Here is a 19,343-nt window from a genome sequence, read left to right on the forward strand (position 1 = left end):
TATGAATTCAAGCATTATGGGAGATTAATTCAGCAATCCTTATTTTACTGTGGATACAGCTTTAATATCAGAAGCACATGAGAAGGACCCTGGCACAGTACCAGTATCCATCTGCCGTGATCCACTGGAGTCAGGTTGGCCTCCCTATCCATTCAGTGTTGGCCTTTCTGCTGAATTTATCAACAAATGGTGGAAATTACAGCAGCAGTTTGAAAAGCAAGGATATCTATTTATTGGCAGCAGGGCAAGCTCCTACAATCTCATAGGCCACTGAGAAGCCCTCAGATGGTGGTGATTTTTACTCATGCTCTCTATGGATTGAATTGAAGCCAGCTGTCTAATAGAAAAATAGCAAAGAAGACCCAGTTTCACTGAAAAGCATAATGGGCTGCTCTTGTAATGGAAGCATCCCTGGAGCTCTTTTCACCAGGCTGCTGGGTTTCCTTGGTGTTGGGCAATGAGGCTAATCCAGAAGCTGCTGGGTCAACATTAACTGTAAATTAAATAGCAACAAAGACAATTGCCAAGGACTTCAGAACAATTAAGCAGAATCAGACAAAAGGATTTAAAAGTTTTTCATAAAGCAAACAGTCAAGCATTTGGCTGCCATACGTCCTGCTGAGAAAGTTCTCTGACAGCTTGAGTGAGAGGCCATTTACAGCATTTCAATCAGGCTGAAAAACAGCTATACCTGCTAAAAAAATAAGGAAAAAAACAACAATGTATTGCAGGATGGACTTTCTCCCTATTGGGATATAATTATTTCTTCAAATAGCTCAAGGTTTCTGAAAAGAGCTGGGAACACAGGGATGTGGGGTGAGATGAGGACTGAACTGGCAATGTACAGGGGGCAGGCTGGGTCAGAAGAGTACCTGTTCCCTCCTTTTGGATGGAAAAACTTTGCCACATGTAGAATGGATATTTCAGTCCACCTGCCTCAGACCTGATGAAGTAAAGGGGATCTTCTAACTACAGTGGCTGCTGGTACAATAGGACATTTTACTTGAATTACATCAGTGTAAGTGCAGACCCAAGCTCATCTGCTCAAATGGAGCTTTTTGAGGGAAAACAGTGCCTGTGATACCAGCATCTTTTAATATGCAGCTACTTTAAAGAATGTAATGCTTTCTGTATTCAGGACATTTTTTTATGAAGTGTTTTATACTTGGTCAGCTCACTGAACCCCATGCTCATTGCTGCAGAAATTCACTGTTTATGACATTTTCATCAAGAAAGTAAGTCAGGGCATTCTCAGCCAGGGTAGTCAGCAGCATAGGACCTGGCTTAGGATAGACCCAAAAGCAAGCTTTAGTTGTAATCAGCACAACCCATATGAAGCACATGGTGGCTATGAACCTGGAGTCCCGCCATTCCAGGTTAGTACTTCAGACTGGGAGATGTCAAGGAAGGAGGCTCTCTGTAATCAGAAATGATAAATTTTGGTCTGACACACAGCAGGAGAGTTTTAAAGATTTGTTGTTGGACAGGTAAACCATTTCTCACCCAGGTCCACTGAGAGCATGGTGTGAGATGGTCTTTTGTTGGAAGACAGAGCTGATGCCAGCTGGAGCCCAATTTACGTGTGATCACCATCATGTTTTCAAAATCCCAGCATCGTAAATGCTGTCCTGGTGTCACACACTTGCAATTAAGAGTTGATTCACATAGCAAACAAACAAGCAGGAATCATGAATTGCATCTAAATATTGTTTCAGCAATAACATCAAGAAAAAAGGAAAGGTTATCAGTAAGAGACAGGACAGAGAGAAAAGGAGACTGGAGATGAAAAGAAGTGAGGTTATCTGTCTTGCACTGTCGTATCAAGCTCTAGCACACCCTTGTGTTCCTGTTCCTCCTCCTGGCAATGTTGTTGGACCTCTTCTCCTCATCCATGTGCAAGATGGCTGGGAAATACAAGCCTGCTGCTTTGGTAGCTCTAGTAGCTCTGCACATAGAGACTATAACTTCTGTCCCCTCCTGATGCTTTATGCTGTCAGAAGGCCACAAGATCTATTCCAGGTCTCTCAAAAACACACTTCAGTCAGAACAGAATATGCCCAATGGATGATGGGAAGGAATAAAAGCCAGAAAATTACATTTAAACTAAGTACAACTACTGATTCTTGAAGATTTTCCCCTTGTTCATTCTACCCCCACCATTAACTCTTTAAACTCTTTGAAAACCAGCTGTCCTTTGCCATGTCATAGTGTTGATGGTTAATAAGGAAATTAAACACTTAAGGGGCAATACATGTATTTATTTTATTTAAAAAGCAGCATGAGAAATCTGACATGCTCTTTTTTCCCCAGAGAAGATAAGACAAATGAACAGAGAGTGAGATACTGTGGAAATTTGTGAATGCACTGCTCTTCATAGAATGTAAAATTATTGTAATCCAGATTAATTTCCATTCCAGGACTGCAAGTCAACCAAACAGGTTTTCTGACCATGTATCATGGTAGCTTCATTCTCAAGGTCGGTTGCTGGCCTGGACTGTAACATGTCCTCATCCCCACAGAGTTCTCATGTTCATATCAAATTTTCTGATTCTATAAAGGAAACTCAGAGAAATCCTGCTTAAAATGGCAGGGTGAGGAGAAGGGAAGCATTGCTTTTAAAGCATCTTCACTTCCCTCTGCTGACCTTATAGAATTTTCATTGGCATTAATTAAAATGTGTGTGGGCATAGTACATGTCAGGCTGATGATGGTTTTTCACCATACACGTCCTTTGTGCTTGCAAATTCATGGACCTTTTATAACCATTTTACATGTCTCTGGATGAGATTAACATCATCAGCATTTCTGCTAGAGAAAACGCTGTGATCAGCAGAGAACATGGGCAGGAGACAGAAGGGAGCAGGGGTTGTGAAAATCTTAATGCATTACCAAGCATCTTCACATTTATCATAAGCATGAGACACTTAAAGCCTGAGGTAGAACACTTCACACCATCTCCAGAAGTGGTGTGAGCCTAAACTCTACCTATTTATCACCCAGAAATATTCCAAGGAAACACAGAATATGAAAGCAAACTCCATGTTCTGCTGAAGACCATTGTAAACGGTACCACAGATTCCATGGGCAACATTGCTTCTAACAAAACAATCCTCTTAGCTCAAACGCATTTCAGCTCAGCACCCATGCTTTCTTCTCAACAGAGGAAATGATTAGTGTCAGCAGTGCTGCTTTTTCATCCCAATTGTGTATGGCATCTCCAATGATTGTTTGGGGCTTTTTCATCCCAATTTTCAAGACACAGCGAATAAGAACAACAAAATCCTGACAGCTCCTATTGCAAGGAGACTGTTTTGCTGTAATACAGAACGCTACCAGTGAGCTACGTAATAGACCTTGAAAGGTTCAGCTTACAAAGCATTTTAAGTCCATTTTTGCTGAACAGTTATGTAAACCACTGAGCAGGGATTTGGACTGGTAATGCTGAGAGTGCTAGCAGGGAGGTGATGTAGTTGGGCAGAGGCAGGGAGAAATGGATGAATGGGATGCTCCTCGGCAATGCTGACATGACTGCTGCAGCTAATGTTCATACCCACGCAGGATCATTTCCATATTTGCAGGATGGAGCCAGAAACTACATAGTTTATTACCCATGAATCTTTCAAGCAAGACATTAAACACTCTGCTTTTGTTTGGATTGTAGGAACACTCATCCTCCTTTAGCACTCGCCCTAAGTAAAACATTTAGTCATCTGTCTTGAATGAAAATCTTTTCACTGTTTTATTGCATGGTAAATATTTAGCACTTGCACTACTCTTCCACCCTGCACTGTGACTACACCATGTAATGAGAAGTGCTTACAGAGTTTTTGAGGTGAAAAGTAATATATCAATACACTGTCATGAAAGATAAATTGAAAATACAGTATCATTTCAGATATAAAGATTCTGAGAGCAAGGATGGTCCTTTCCTACACGTTTCCATATTGCCTATGACAGTGGGACCCTGACCCAGCTTTGGGCTCTTTGGGAGCATCATAATGCAAACAATAATCTTAAATCTCATAGACAATTTTTAATGTTATTAGCATTGCTCCAGGAGATGCAGTATGACATTATGTTGCTGCATAAACACATGGAGCCCTAGACAACTGGGCTAACCTCCAAAATCAGAGCATTGTTTTATAGAGAATTGGAATCCACTTTAAACTCTGTAAGATTTCCTCTAAGCCCCATCATGAAGCCTCCTATATGTTAGCTGAGGTTTCAGTGGGATGCAAAAGTGTTCTGTGTTCTGCTATGAAAATGTCTTTTGTACATTAAGCCACTGATATTTACATATCTGTTGTACATTATCACATCCATTGCACTTTAGCAATTAAATTTCTGTAGCCAAGCCTTGCTCCTGAATCCATTTCTAAGATTAAGTGATTGTCAGTGTTGAACTACTTTAGCCTATTTTTCTATATCCATAGAGCTCAATTACCTTCTGTGGAGTAATTTTGGATTTGGCTACCCTGAGCATGAGAGAAAAGCACTAGTTCTGCTCTTTTGAGGAAAAGTGGTGAGGAGGACAGCTCTTTTCAGCCCAGTGAACACAACGACCCCATGAAAGCGATTTCTGCGTAACCACACAATTCCCTGGATAGAGAAAGCATGAAGTGAACATGTGGGTGGATGGCTGGAGCTGCCCCTCCCCTCTCCTCTCCTGATGAAACATTGTCCCCCATGTAACTCATTAAACCCTTTAATCTGCTCTTTTAAATTTTTTTTTTTCTTTCCTATGGATCATTAAATGTAGCTCTGCTGCTAGGATTAGACATCTGTATCCTGCCCCAAGCAGTGTCTTGCCATGGAGTTAGAGGCAGAAAGATTTGGCATGGCCCAGCTAAGTCTTGCTCTTCCCTTCCACTTCCAGTATTCCTTTAGAGGCATGAAACAGAGTGGAGGCAAAATTAAACTTTGTTGTGGCAAGGGATTATATATAGCTTTTAATATACTCTGAAATGAAGAGACAAAAGAGAGGGGAAGGGTGTTACTAAAGCCAACTACCAATTTAATCAAAGCAAGCCTCCAAAAACCAAAGCGACAGCTCAAGACAAAGAACCCACCACAAATAAGCCAGTCAAGGCAAAGTGGCCAGTTTTTCTGCATGTGCAGGATTTATCAACAGCCTCTGTGTGGCTTAGGCAGGGTGACAGAACAGATTCCAACAGGAGAACATCAGCAACAGCTGTTCCAGCTGCTGCTTCAATATTGCCTGGCTGCCATCAACTTGCCATTAATTCTCTTCAGATGTTCTGGGTTTGCTTCACTGGTTTTCTAAGGAGGCTTGTGTCTGCATGCTGCATGGCACCGGGCTGTCACTCATCCCATTAGATTTCTGATGGTTCCACTGAGCTAGAGATTGGCAGTGATGGACAATAATGAGGGCATTACTAGTATTATTAATGTATGTTCACTTTTCTGCTTCCCCTGCCTGCTCACCTGGCAGGTCTGTTCCATTGCTTGCAGTCAAATGACCTGAGGCAAAATCATACATAAAATAGAAAACATAGTTACAGCATTTCCTAAATGTAAATCACATTTCGTAATACCATGCTGTGTTGCCATGCACTGTATCCTTTGTCTATAAGTCAAGGAAAGGCAATCAATATCCAATTACTTGCATATGGAAACAAATGTACTTTATGTTGCTGAATCTTCTCTTTAAGGTAAGTGGAAGTTCCACAGAAGGACAATATCATGTTGTGCTATTGTGGTTTCCAGGATAGTAACATGCTCAGTCTGGGGGCCTCACTGCATCCATTCCTACCCTGACTCACAGTCAGGAGTCTGTTGAAACTCACTAGGACAAGGTAATCCCAGGAGTGCTGCTAATCAGACAACAAAGTGACACTGGGGGTAGATGTACATGTTTTCCTCGCAGTCATACTGTGATGCAGCTCTGAGAGCTTCTTCCTTCAAAGTTCTGTAGAGCTTCCTGACTTAGAAAGCTCCTCTCTCTAAAGCAGTAAAGCATGAAGCATCTTTCTAAAATGATGCTTTTATTTGATTTGTTTTGATTGTTATCCATAGTGCTTTACATTCGTGTAATGAATCAGAGCTCATCCTGCAAAAGACTAAGCTATATTTAGGAATAGCCTGTGCAAGCAGTGTTGCTAAAGATGCCACAGTGAGTACATATTGGTTTTTAGAACAAGTCTTCCAGTACCAGCTACCGTCTCTGGTGGATGAGCAGCTTTTACATTCTCACAGTAACAACAGCTACCAGGAACGGGGTTTGTTTTGCAGCTGCCTTGAATGAGCCTGCACGTTGCCAGCAGCATGATTCCTGGGAACAAAATCTGCCTGGTTTTGTTTTCAAATATTAACCTCCCGCAGTAAGTGCCAGCATACTTCACCTATTTTAACAGAGATAGGGCCTCTGCAGAGGGACTGTTCTGGGAAATGGGAAGGTTTGCCAAAGGAAGAGTAACCATCCTTCTCCTGGAAGCATTCTTGTCTGGGAACAAAGGGACAGAGTGCTCTGAAATGTATAAACCCAGCCTGCAGCTTCTCAAGAAAATGCCTCATCTTGGCAACTTTCCCTTTCTCTCTCATATTTATTTCCTAGTTTCACCATTTGCTGTGTGAAACACTGGTACTGAGACAGAGTCTTGCAAATGAACATGCCCACTGCTGTAAAGAGTAATAAAGCTTTGCCCAATGCTCCTGAACTAATTTCAAAGTTTCAAATATAGAAGCATTTTTTGACAAACTAAACAAAAAAAAAACTAGTGCAAGTCACCTCACAAAGCCCATTCTTACAAGGTTTTTAGGCTACAGTCATTTGGATACATTTCAGATAAGCAGCTAAACGTGTGCATGCTTATCCAAACCAAATCTCTTATGGTGTTTGCTCCCTACTATTAATCTTGTATCCTATTTATAGGATTTCTTGTGACTTCTCAGGATGCTGTCACTGTATTTTGCTTGTGTGTGGGTGACCTGCTCTGGACCACCTAGGAATGAAAGGATTACTTCAGGATTCCAAGCATGTCATTAATCTCAACCTTTATCTCCTCTAACTTCACAGAGCTTACTTATACCATTGACGGTAGATTTAGATTGGTATATAATGACTTTAAGAATAAGAAGATCCCTCTCAAGACATGAATGATGCTTCCTTCTCTGGAGCCAAGAACCCGTTAAGTGGAAAAAAGCATTTTTGTAGAGCCTATTTGAATTTGAGGGACACCAAAGGTTGTATCTGTTATTTAAAGTGGTGTGATGCACAGATAACATAAATCAGGGTACTTCCATTGGCTCCAGATGTAGGAAAATGAAAAGAAAGAAACCAGGAGCATCTCTGCCTCATTGCACATTAATGTGTATACTTGGCTGGTACTCAGAGCATGAGACAGGGTTGAACTGCCTACATCCTTACAGCACAGCTGGGAGACAATGCAGTACCATTGTCCCTGCTTTTCAGATGAGAAGCTGAGACGCAGAGTAAGCCCAGGCAGGGCAGGGAACAGAGGCCCCATATGGTCTATGTTTATCTGTGATTTATTTCCCACCCTTTCTTGTTGGACCACATTGCCAAAGGCAAAGGTAGCTCCTCTCTGGACTGGTTTTGCCTGGTCTCTGAGGGCAAAACCAAAACCTTGAGGAGGGCAAAGCAGTTGGACTTTCAATGGGAAATCATCCCCCGTGCTTGTGTGAGGGAACAACCTGCAACTCACTTCCATTAAGAAGCACAGTTGGCATAAGATGGTTGAAGACAGCTCCTAGCACTCCAAACAAACAAACAAGCCCCCTCAAAATACATAACACAGGGCTGTTTTCTGCTTACCACAATGACATAACCATTGCCACTGTAAATACAGCAGAGCCCTAGTTACTTCAGGTGCCTGGGGGGAGGAGCCCCTCTCCCTTCCCCACATTCTTGCTTTGTGTCACTTCTTGCTTCAATGTGTGCAGCAGTGAATGGCTGGTGATAATATATCTGAGGTTTGGTATATTCATATCCTCTCATCTCATACTCCCTGGAGCAAGTTGCTTGTATCTAAACTCTTCTACACTGAGATTTGTCTAGCACTCAAGGGAAGTCAGTTCAGCCTGACACAGTAAAACAGTTGATGCTGAAGAGAGGAGAGTGGGAGGTTAGGAGCAATGTGTGATCAGCCCTGTATAAAAGAAATTTCCTTCTTTTGCTCTTCAGAAGCGTGGGGAGAAAGAGGACCACACTTCGAGTGGCAAGTATTTTCAAGAAGTATGCTCTGTAATGCCCCAACGTGAATGACTGTTGCACAATACTCAGGGCTGGATACTGAGCATGGTCAGAAAAGGGCTTTGAGGATTGGGAACCACCTCACACCCCTGTTGTAGCTGCCACCAGGTACAGTTCTGCTCCATACTTAAAGGACTGGACCTGGGGGAAGTCATAAAAAGCCTAATTCATATTGCTGCCTTCCTTGAGGTCACGGGTTATTTTGTTTTGTTTAATCAGCTGTGAGACCTTGAAAAAATTAAAGTTTCAAAAGTGTGTTGGCATGCACAGTATGTCCATAATTCATGAGGACTTTTAAGGAATTTGAGAGGATCCAACAGTGTGGAAGTCATGGGACAAATCCCTAATGACTCTGACTTTATCCTCTTACACTTGGACCCAATCTGCTCAGTGTTAAAGCACCCAAGACATAGTAGCAGAAGAGAGAACGCAAGGTCACTGTGCCATGCAGTCTGGTCTTTATCATTCTCTGATTGACTTTTGAGAAGATGAAGCCTCCAAGGGTAATGTAAATCAGCAAAACTTGAATGAGTAATGCCAGCTCCCAGAATTTCATTAACATTTCAGTAAGCTGGCTGCCTCCGTGAACAAAATTTTGCCCAGATAACTATGTGAGAGTGGTCCTGTGGATTGACCCCAGGTACAGCAATTGGACCCTTGGTGTGCTGGAATGTACTGTCTTTGCAGTGCTGAGGAACTCTAATCTCTGTCATATGGCACAAACCTAATGCACCACTTCCTCTGAGTTATTTTTAAAGGGAAATACCCATCTAAAAAACCCCTGTACTAGATGAAACCTAATTTAATCAAGTGCATTTATATAATTGCTGTCATATGAACAACAATTACTGCAATGATTTATAGGGACAGGGACAAAATGCATACTGTAAGATGACATAACACCAGTGCTCAGAAATTTGCAGTCAAGGGGGAAATATGCCAGATGTTCTGTAGCACTTAATGCTAATGGGATGCCACATTAATCACTCCTTAAGGCACCCTTCAATGCATACATATTGGAAATTGTTATCTTCCTTTAAAATTGCACATTCTTGATTTCATGACATTGGTTCTTAACCTAGGGTTGTCACCTCAGCATCGTACCTCTGAGCATATACAGAGACCTGGACCAAACTGAGATTTTTACACACATCAAGATGTACTGCTTACTCCTGCCAGAATTACAGCACATATTGTGCCTCCTGAATTGGCACAGTCTAAAGATCTGCCAGGTATAGAAATTAGCTGCTAAGAGTAGTGTGTTTAATTACACCCATTACACATTCAAATTAACTGAAACAATTATAGGTGGTCCCAAGGAAACACTGAAGTGGTCCAACTAGGAGCTCACAATAATTGCTCTTTGTAACAAAGCAAATAGATGAACTTGTCATACCAACCCAGTAAAGAGAAACAAACTGGAAATGACAACAGTAATCTAATTCCTTCCTACTCTGTCATTTGCCCTATAATATACTGTCAGTCCTGCCAAAACAAGGAACAGACTCAACCAGAGTCAGCAGATGAGATGTTTGGATCACCAGTTTGGAGACACCAAGGAATCAATCAGGCTGAGTAACAGCCAGCCCTATTATCCCTTATCTTTTGAAAAGCAGCACTTGTACAAGATGTTAATCAGAAGTTGTCAGTCCTCAAAAACCACTCCCAATCCTACAACAATTGGGCCTGAACTAATGAGCAAGTTAAGTTGTCTGAAAAGTCCACCAGCAGATTTTTAGGACAATTCCCTGAACATGTTTTTTTCCCCCTGTCTTTCAAGCAGTGGTCATGCCAAAACCTTCAGGGAAAATTAAAAGAATGGCTAAGATACAAACACCAAGAGAGGCAAAGACAGCCAGCCAGAGGAGGGGACTGCACATGGGAGACTATTAGGATCGGAAAGGGAGGCAGATGAGATCTATCTGGTTGAGACTAATCCAGGAGAGTCCTGAGGACTGCTGAAGAATTTAACTCTGCTTAAGAATTAAATTTAAGAATTTAACCAAGCTGGCAGAAACATGGCTGTAAATCTAATGCTTGCTAAGCTATATCTATTGAAGTGATGCCATGGTGTGTGCAGTGACTGAATGTTAGCACATTAGTACTACATTCTAAGTTCTCTCCCACACTGGCCAATTATTTTTACAAGTTTTAGAAGCTTATCAAATTTTCTGGACAGGGAAGAAGCTGTCCTAAGGAGATTTTAAAGCTCAAAAGAATTTCCTAGGTCTTCTCATTCCCATTTGAAGTGCCAGCTATGCATCCTGACAGTAAATAGATCAGACCCAGCAGAAAAAGCATTGAAGAACTAAATTGGAATCTTCACATAGCTGTATCCAGTCCACAGAGTGCATGAGACAGAGTGGTCTGTACCAGCTAACACAGTCAAAAAAGAGAGATAACAGGATGCTCTTGCCAGCTATTTCATTTGAGTGATTTTGAGAGCCTGATTGTTGCCATGAATGAGGGCACAGTATCCCCCAGAATGACGGCGATAGTCATGACACTGACCCACTTGTATGGAAACATCATCTGGCAAGGATATTAGCAAGCATCCTCTGCCACTTCCACTTCTTGCCAGAAATAGCTGTTTGTCAATCGAAGAGAAAAAAAAAATGAAGTGTCTGACAGGGAGTGGAACAAAGTGATACTAGGAGCCCAGAAGAGCAGGAAGATGTTAAAGCAAAGGAAGAACATCTGGGCAGAGATCTGGGCCCTCACTGAAGTTGGTGGCAAACTGCTTAACTGGCTCTTACAGGACCAGAATTTCAGGCCTGAAGAAGGAGGGTTTTCAGGAGTGGGATGAAAAGCACCACTGTGTGGAAGAAGTGGCTGGACTGTCTGAAGCTCTCGGACAGTTTTAGCTGAGGATCTTTTATCCTGTATATGTTTGTAGGAATAGACTGAATATGGCCAAAGACCTCGGCATTGTCTGAAGTGCTCTGGGTGTGGAGATCTATAGAAAGAATAGTTACAGCCATTAAAACTCAACAAGATGGACATGTCTCTTAATGGCACAAAACTGTTAACTGCTGGTAACTCCTGCAGGAGGTCTCCTTCCTCCTTCCCTAGACTGCTACTTGGGGAGATGCAAGAGAATAATTAATGAAGGGAAAACCTCCTCACAATGGGTGTTGACAGAAAAGAGGATGCCTCAGAAGGCTCATAACTCATACAGCAAGCATGGGTTTGCCTGCACTAAATACTGATAAAACAGCAATAGGCAGATGAAAGGCAGACTTTTTAAGCTGCTGTAGGAGCAACAGCAATATCAGAGGAATGGAAGAGAAGTTGTATAAATCAGAGCAGAACATGGTGCAAAAGCCTTAAAACACCTCAGAGCATCTATGCTGGAGGTTATAAGACATGTTATACTTGAAGCTGCATTAACTCTGGTCTTCTGGCAAAAAATGAGTAAAAGCTAACCTTGTCAGTCCATCGTACATGCTGGATGCAGGAAAATTCCATGGGTGTGCACTCAACAGGTATATTTCTTTCCTAAAGTAAAGCTCAAGTGGGATGTAGAAGTGAGAGACTCCCTCTCAGAAACACAAGAAGTCACCATTCAGAGAACAGGGGACACCTTGTTTCTGTGGAAAGCAGTACACAACAGCTGCTGCCAGGTGCTGGGTTACTCAGCTCTGGCTCACCTCAGGGTTAAACCTGCTGTGTGCATCCCCCATGCATAGCTCATCCATGTCCTAAAGTTTTTCAGTGGGTTCCTTTTCTTCTTGTCTTTCCAAGCCACTTCTGCTGTTCTGGCTAGGGCTTCCCAGATCTGTTTCCCTGTCCAAATCCACCCAGCAGCAGCAGGGCCAGCTGGAGAGCCCTCTGCATGGTGGGGTGGGATGCTGCTGCAGCCAGGCAGCTTGAGGATGTAGCACCCAGAACAGCCCACACCCACCAAATCCCACTGAGGAGCTGTGGACAACAGCTGGGGAATCACCCCTTTTCCACAGTGCCTTCAAATGTGATGAGACCGGGAGATGGAACATTTTAAAAGAAGCAGCCGGGGCGTCTTGCAGACAATGCCATTTTTAAGATGGCACAGCAGTTGCCTGTGGGAACAGAAAAAGGCTCTCTGTTTTAGACCTTTAAAATAATATTGGAGGGAGTCCTAGAAAACTCAATGGGGAGAATATTTCTGTTTGGAAGTTGTGGGTTAATTAATTGCTTAGAGAATTTTGAAAACTTCACTTATTATTTGTAATAAACAAACCTCTCTTCTGCCTTGAAAGCAGACTTTGCTCTTGGCTACAGCAGTATAAATCAGAAATTAATCCATTAAAGACAAAGCATTATACCTGGTCAAAAGGTGAATCAGGGCTTCAGCCATTAATAACCTGCTTGGCCAGGGCTTCAGTGGCAACCCGTCTCAGAGCCTGCACTTTCTAGATGGCAAACAGGTCTGGCTCAAAACATTTCCGTTATTTAGAGACCACAAAAGAACACATTTGAGAAAGCTGGAATAACTGCAAAAGATGAAACTACACTAGTGATTTATGTTAATAGTCAACTATCTGTAGTCACTATAAAAAGTAACCCCGCATAATGCAATGGGTATGAAATAAATTAAAACTACCACATACAAGCTTCGATTATATCTACGGGCCTCTTTTGAAAGAAGAGCTGAATTAAGTTGATAGAAAGGAGAAATCACTCAGCCTTGGTGAGGCCACACCTCGAATACTGTGTCTGGTTTTGGGCACCCCAATACAAGAGGGATATTGAGGTGCTGAAGCATGTCCAAAGAAGGGCAACGAAGCTGGTGAAGGGTCTAGAGCACAAGTCTTATGAGGAGTGGCTGGGGCTGTTTAGTCTGAAGAAAAGGAGGCTGAGGGGAGACCTGAAAGGAGGCTGTAAAGAGGTAGGCACTGGTCTCTTCTTGCAAGTAACTGGTGATAAAACAAGCGGAAATGGCCTCAAGGTGTGCCAGGGGAGGTTTAGACTAGACATTAGGAAGAACTTCTTCAATGAAAGGATTGTTAGACATTGGAGTGTGCTGTCCAGGGAGGTGGTTGTCACCATCCCTGGAGGTGTTTAAAAGTCATCTAGATGTGGCACTTGGGGATACGACTTAGTGCTGGACTTGGTAGAGTAGGGTTAATGTTGGACTTGATGATCTGAAAGGTCTTTTCCAACCTAAGTGTTTCTATGATTCCATGTTTCTATTATTCTATCAACTATAAAATACCTCAATTTTTCAATTTTAAATTCTTACCATGTTGTATTATTTTATTTCTGCACTCTTCAGGACTTCATTTATATTTCTTCAGTTAAAAGGGCAAAATCCTCTGAAGTGATTATTGTGAACTCTGAACACCATGCTTGTGAAACAAGAGGGTGTATAGATCTGCTTCTCAGTACCTGACTTTTTTTAAATGCTGTAAAAATCTTACTGCATCTATAAAATTTATCCCAGAGGAAGTGCTGTAATGCCTGATGTGAGAAAATGCATCTATCTCAACATGTGCATTCATTAGTCTGTGCAGGAACACCCCTCATCAGTCACTGGTGAGGACATGTTTACGGACTGTCTTAAACATCAGTTTGGGCTGGTTAGCAGTTTTTACAAGAGAGAGCACTGCATACAAGAATGTGAAGTTGAATGAATGGAGAGAAGTTGTCCTGGTTTGAAGCCAGTTTTACTGATTTTTTTTTTTCCTTCAGTAAGCTTTCTTTTACCTTGTAGCAGAGTGTTCCAACTAAGACTGGTAAGAGTGGAATGTTTTTGTAACTGCTGGGTCTTCAAGGTCACACCTTCGCTCTGCCAGCTCAGACACTATGGGGAGATCTATAACCCCCCCGTAGGAGGCTGAGTTAGACAGCAAAACTGGCCAGAGATATTCCATTCCATATATCTACATAAGCTCAGAGGAAGGTCAGAGATCACAGAAGACAACTTCCTTCCTGCTTTTTCTTCCCTTCTCTTCCATCCATGGCCAGCATCCGGGGAGGACTCTGTCCATCCATCACTGTCGACCCCCAGGCTCGAGCTCTCCTGACCCTCATCACTCTGGGATCTCTCCAGCAGCTCCGGGACTTTTTGGGACTGTTCACAGCTCAGGAGATGCTGTGGGAGTTGCTGGGGGAGGCAAGGGGCTTTTGCACATACCTGGACATATTTGTATATAATTGTATATATTTTCTTTCATAATTAGTGTTTAATTAAAGCTGTGTGGTTTAGTTTTCAAGCCAGTAAAGTCTCTCTCTTTTTCTCTCTCTCCTTCCCTACTTGGGTGGGAGGAGGAGGGGATCGAAAGCATTGTTTTCTGAGTCAAACGGTGACAGTAGCTTCACTGAACATCTAATTGACTGATCAACACAGATGAAGAGCTGAGAAGAAACAGCAAGAGGGTGAGTCTGGGAAGAAAACAATTATGGGATGACTTAGGCTGCACTGGTTGTGTATGAAAGCTCTGCTGCTAGAGAGAGGCAGCTGGAAGAGGAGGGTGTAAGACCAAGTTGTTACTTTGCTATAGGCTGCTAGACTACCTGTTAGAGGTTTGACTTCTTTTCCAACTTTTTCAGCTGTAGAGGTTCAACTCTATCTTTCAAACTAAGCTTGGGAAAATAACAGCAGACTGCAGCTCAGTACCTAGCATCAATTCTTCCTTTGGAAAGCCAGAGATGTGCTCTCCATGCTTAAGGACTCCAGCTTCATACAACCGCAGGAATGCTGCTGCAATGGGCAGAGGGGTCATGCCTGAGATATTCCACCCACAGTGTACAATGCTGACTTGTCAACATGTTTCTGTTATCCAAAATTTTCCTGGAAAGATTTCCCTACCTGGGAGTCAAGGATTATTCCTGCGTTTTTATAGGTGGACAGCAGACACAGACAGATTACATGAGCCACCAAGGACATACTGGAAAGGGCTGTGGCATTACCTCTCAGTCTCCAGGCTAAGGAGGGAGGTATAAGCACAGTTAGTTCAGCTCTGGATCAAGAAGAGAGATGGGTACATGATCAGGCTTGGATAACACAATTTTATAAAAAGGCGTTTTTTAAAAACTGGAAGAAAATGAGGATGATGAGATGGACTGAATCTCTCAGATCACCCTTGCCCTCTTGGACAGGCCTGATGTCTTGCTTATGTAACAGAGAGGCAGAGGCAAGGAAAGACCTCTGCACAGCAGCACACTTTTTATGCTAATAACACAACCACAGGAAAAGGTGGCAGCCTTGAAAAGGTATTATTGGAAAGACACCCTTGGAGACATAACTTGAATGTCATAGCTTGGAAGGAAAGATGGAAGTTGCTCCTTCATTCTGGAAGGTGTATGTCATTCTGGAAGGTGTATGTCATTCTGGAAGTTACATGTCATTCTGGAAGGTGTATGTCATTCTGGAAGTTACACATCATTCTGTCCTAGGTGGTGTGAGGCATGTATGTATAGGCAATGGGAATGTATTTTTTATGCAGCTTTCTCCCTTTCCAGATGGATAACAAGGTGGCTGGAAAAATTCTGCCATAAGAAAACAGGGAGATATGAGCCTGGGACTTCAATAACCCTATGTATTTTTGTCTTAAAAGGTTTTAATTTTTTGCTGAGCTGAAACAGGGACCACACATGGAGTTTTCTGGGGAATGGCAAGCCTCTAAGTACTGGCTGTGCTAGTCTAATTTGATGAGAGACAAGAGAAATCAGGTATTTCTTATCCCAAACACAGACTAGGGTGTGCTTGGGGCCTAAGGGACCAGCAACCAGCAATAAAAACCTTTGGAAATGAGAAGACTCATACATTCAGTGGGTTAATTTCTACTCTGTTGCATCACAGCCTCTTCCAATTAAAATACAGTTAAATTGGCCCCTCGTAAATAAAAATTAGGATTCCATGACATTTGAGCCACAAGCAAGGTCACAGTAATAGTTACTCCCTTTTCAGCTCCTCTTCACCTACAGAGAAATGTTGAGGCAGCAGAAATCCACTGCAGCTGCTCATGGCCATTGTTCCAAGGCTTTTTGGCACTTTCCTGGATGCAGTGCTGGCCCTCAGGGGTCCTTTGGGATAGTTTTCATGCTGTGCTCTGCTAGCTGATTGCTGTCTTGAGCCAACTCTATGAACCTTATTCTAAAACAAAATAGGGATATGCAACACTTGAGAGAAGGAAAGCAAAGGGGCTGGACCAAGATATCTCTGGTACCCTTCTTGTGGTCTGTGACTTTCATCTGCTCCCTGACTGAGTCTCAAAATAAAACAAAATATGTAAAGGTAGAGAAGGATAATCTAGCTAGTATGCCTGGTAAATAAGGTGTGGAGGACAGTCCCACTTCTGAACCTATGGAGGTAGATTACCCAAGACATCCCCTCCCAGCTTTCCTCTAAGTGGGGAGCAGAACACCATTTGTTCTTCTTCCTTTCTGCTCCTCTTCATTTCATGTCCCCCCCCCCACCACTTGTGGGGCAATCATTCAACATGACATTGCATGAAATAGGTCTTTCCAAACATGATTTCTCTTTAGCAAATTAAATATGCAGGCAAGGCATGTCTTCAGGAAACCTCATACTCACACATGAAACCTTGCAGTGGGTCTCTGGCAGGGAGCAGTGATCAGACTCTTGCCCCAGGCATGGGTATTGGGCTAACACATCTTCCCAGGTGCCTTTCCACTTCCTTCCCTGGAGGACCACAGGGACAACTTGCCCATGGAAACAGCTGGTCCTAAACACCATTCCCTTATTTTCCTTGCAAGTGCCTGCAGTGCAGTGCTTGCATCTCTTGTTTCTAGCAGCTTAGCTCTTCCTATGCTAAGGTAACTTTTTTCTTCTGTAGCTGCCCTCCACGCATTTGTCAAGGACACATTTGTTGTGAAACTTTAACAGTGGGTCTTTGCTTCAGTGTTTGTTTGGTTTGGTTTTGTTTTCTTTTTTGTTTTTTTCTTTTTATTTTTTCTTTTTTTCCCCTGGGTTTTTTGTGTGTGTGTGTTTTGTTTTTTTTTTTTAAATGTACTAATCTCTACTAAAGGCAGGTTTTTAAATTCTCTCTATGTACCAGTGTCATTGTGAATTATTGCTTTTTAGGCTGCAGCTGCTTTCCAAATTGGCGATGCCAGAGCAAGACTGACAGAAAAAAATAATATCTGCAAATAACTTCTTAAAAGAAGCTCTTATTAAGAAGAAAAAAAAAAAAAAAAAAAAGGAAAAAGGAAACAACAGTCAGGAAATACAGTGAGTAGTATCACTTTGCCTGTAAAACAGGAAATGACCAGTATTTTGGAATATCTTTCCACTTACATAGAAATCCATTAGAAGAGCAATGCAGTATACTGCTAAACACTGTCTTCACTTCTAGAGCTACCTGGAAGATTTCATTCTGACAAAGGGTTCCAGAGGAAAAAATATGTTTTCAGAAAATGTCCTTTGCAGGCTTTGCAGGTTGGAGGGAAAAGAAGCCATGGAAATGGCTGAAAGTTTGGAGTTCTGACAAGAGATTTGTTAGGTGAAACTTTGCTATTTCTGATTGCTGTTGGTGCAAACCACATGCAAAATGCATTTCAAACTCCAAATTCCAGGCTCCAGAAATGTGAGACAAACCTTTTTTCTTAGGTACTGTCTTAATGAAGTTCGCTAATTCTGTTTTTCCTGCATGCCCAAATACCCTTGGCTATTGAAATAACTGCCTGGAGGGTACACCAACCCCAACACAGAAAATACATACATGTCTTTCATTCTTCCCCCTCTTGTCTAACATAATCTCTACTCCTATTTCCCAACAAAAGCAATAGCAAGTTTTTCTTGTGTACTTCCCCTGTGGTCACTTGTGGGTGGGCATAAATTAAGTGATTATTGCTGCTATACTACTCTCTTGAGGGAGGGATTAAGCCAGATTTGAAACCCAGGCAAGGTCAAGAAAAGGAAAATGTAGCACCTGTGCATTAACTCAAAATGCATGCTGACCTTCCACATGACATGTCAAACACCAGCTGCACTGTACAGAAACAAACTCCTGTTCCCAAGCACCATTCAGCAAAGGCTCAGGGTAGGATTTTTTTTTTAATTCTAGTTACTTTTTACTTTATTGTGCAATGCAGTATTTATTCCCGCAGCCTCACACTCAGCTGTTTTCTGATTCTGTAATTCAAGGTAAGTCAATAAACGGTTGTTGGAGAGGAAAATCATCACAATCGAGTAAGTGCTCTGTTTCAACATGTACACATGGACAATGGTTTTTAAGAGGAAGAGTGTGAATAATAAAAACAGATTAAGTCCACAAATTAAGCAAAATTTGGTCAGTAGGATTCAGTTTTCAGAGTTAAAGTGCTCCTTTACACAGGGTCTAAGCAAGATCCTTCCATTTGAACCGTATCAGATCCCTGTAGATACTATGTCAACACTAGAGTTTGTCATGACCTTTTTGGCCCCTGCCAAATTAATAAACCTAGTCTTATTGCCTCTGCATCTTGCTGTAGCCAGAAAGCCAGACTCCCAGTGGCCTTACCAGGCTCCACATGCACTGGAAACCAGCCCCCTCTCTTCTTCAACATGGAAAGATGCTAAAGAAACACTTTTAATAGCTAAAACACAGTGTTTCATAATTGCAAATTCTGTTCCAGTGTATTAGTGACTGCTGTGTATTAGTGGGGATATTAGCTACGTAATATCCCCAGACCTTATTCTGCAGTGCTTGTTATCTTCTTCAGGGACTACTTTGAAGGCTGGTGAGAAATACCCTTAGCACTACCTTAGTAGTACTTGGTACCAGCTTTGTACTGCTATAAATGACACCCCAAGATGCTGAATAAAGGGTATTCAGGACCTACTATATGGACAGAATGATGTTTTGATCTCGTTCAGGTTCAATTGCTTAAATGCAAGGTGTCATGTTATCTGCAGTTCTTCTATGACTCAATTTCCTCATATGTTCAAATAAATAAATAAAGAAAAGAAAAGAAAAGAAAAAGAATAAATGTTATTCAATGCCTGGCTGTATATTTCTTCAGGACATTACCCACGATGGACTTCACCCCTTCTCCAGACTTCTTTTCCCTTCCAAAACTATAAGCCTGTTGTACTTTACCAAATTACTACACAATTACCTGGATAAATAGTGCCAGCCTTCTTAATTTCTACCTTTCAAAGAATTACTTTCAGACAGAGGAGAAC

This window comes from Apus apus, chromosome 3, assembly GCF_020740795.1.
Source record: "Apus apus isolate bApuApu2 chromosome 3, bApuApu2.pri.cur, whole genome shotgun sequence".
In the NCBI taxonomy this organism is placed as follows: Eukaryota; Metazoa; Chordata; class Aves; order Apodiformes; family Apodidae; genus Apus; species Apus apus.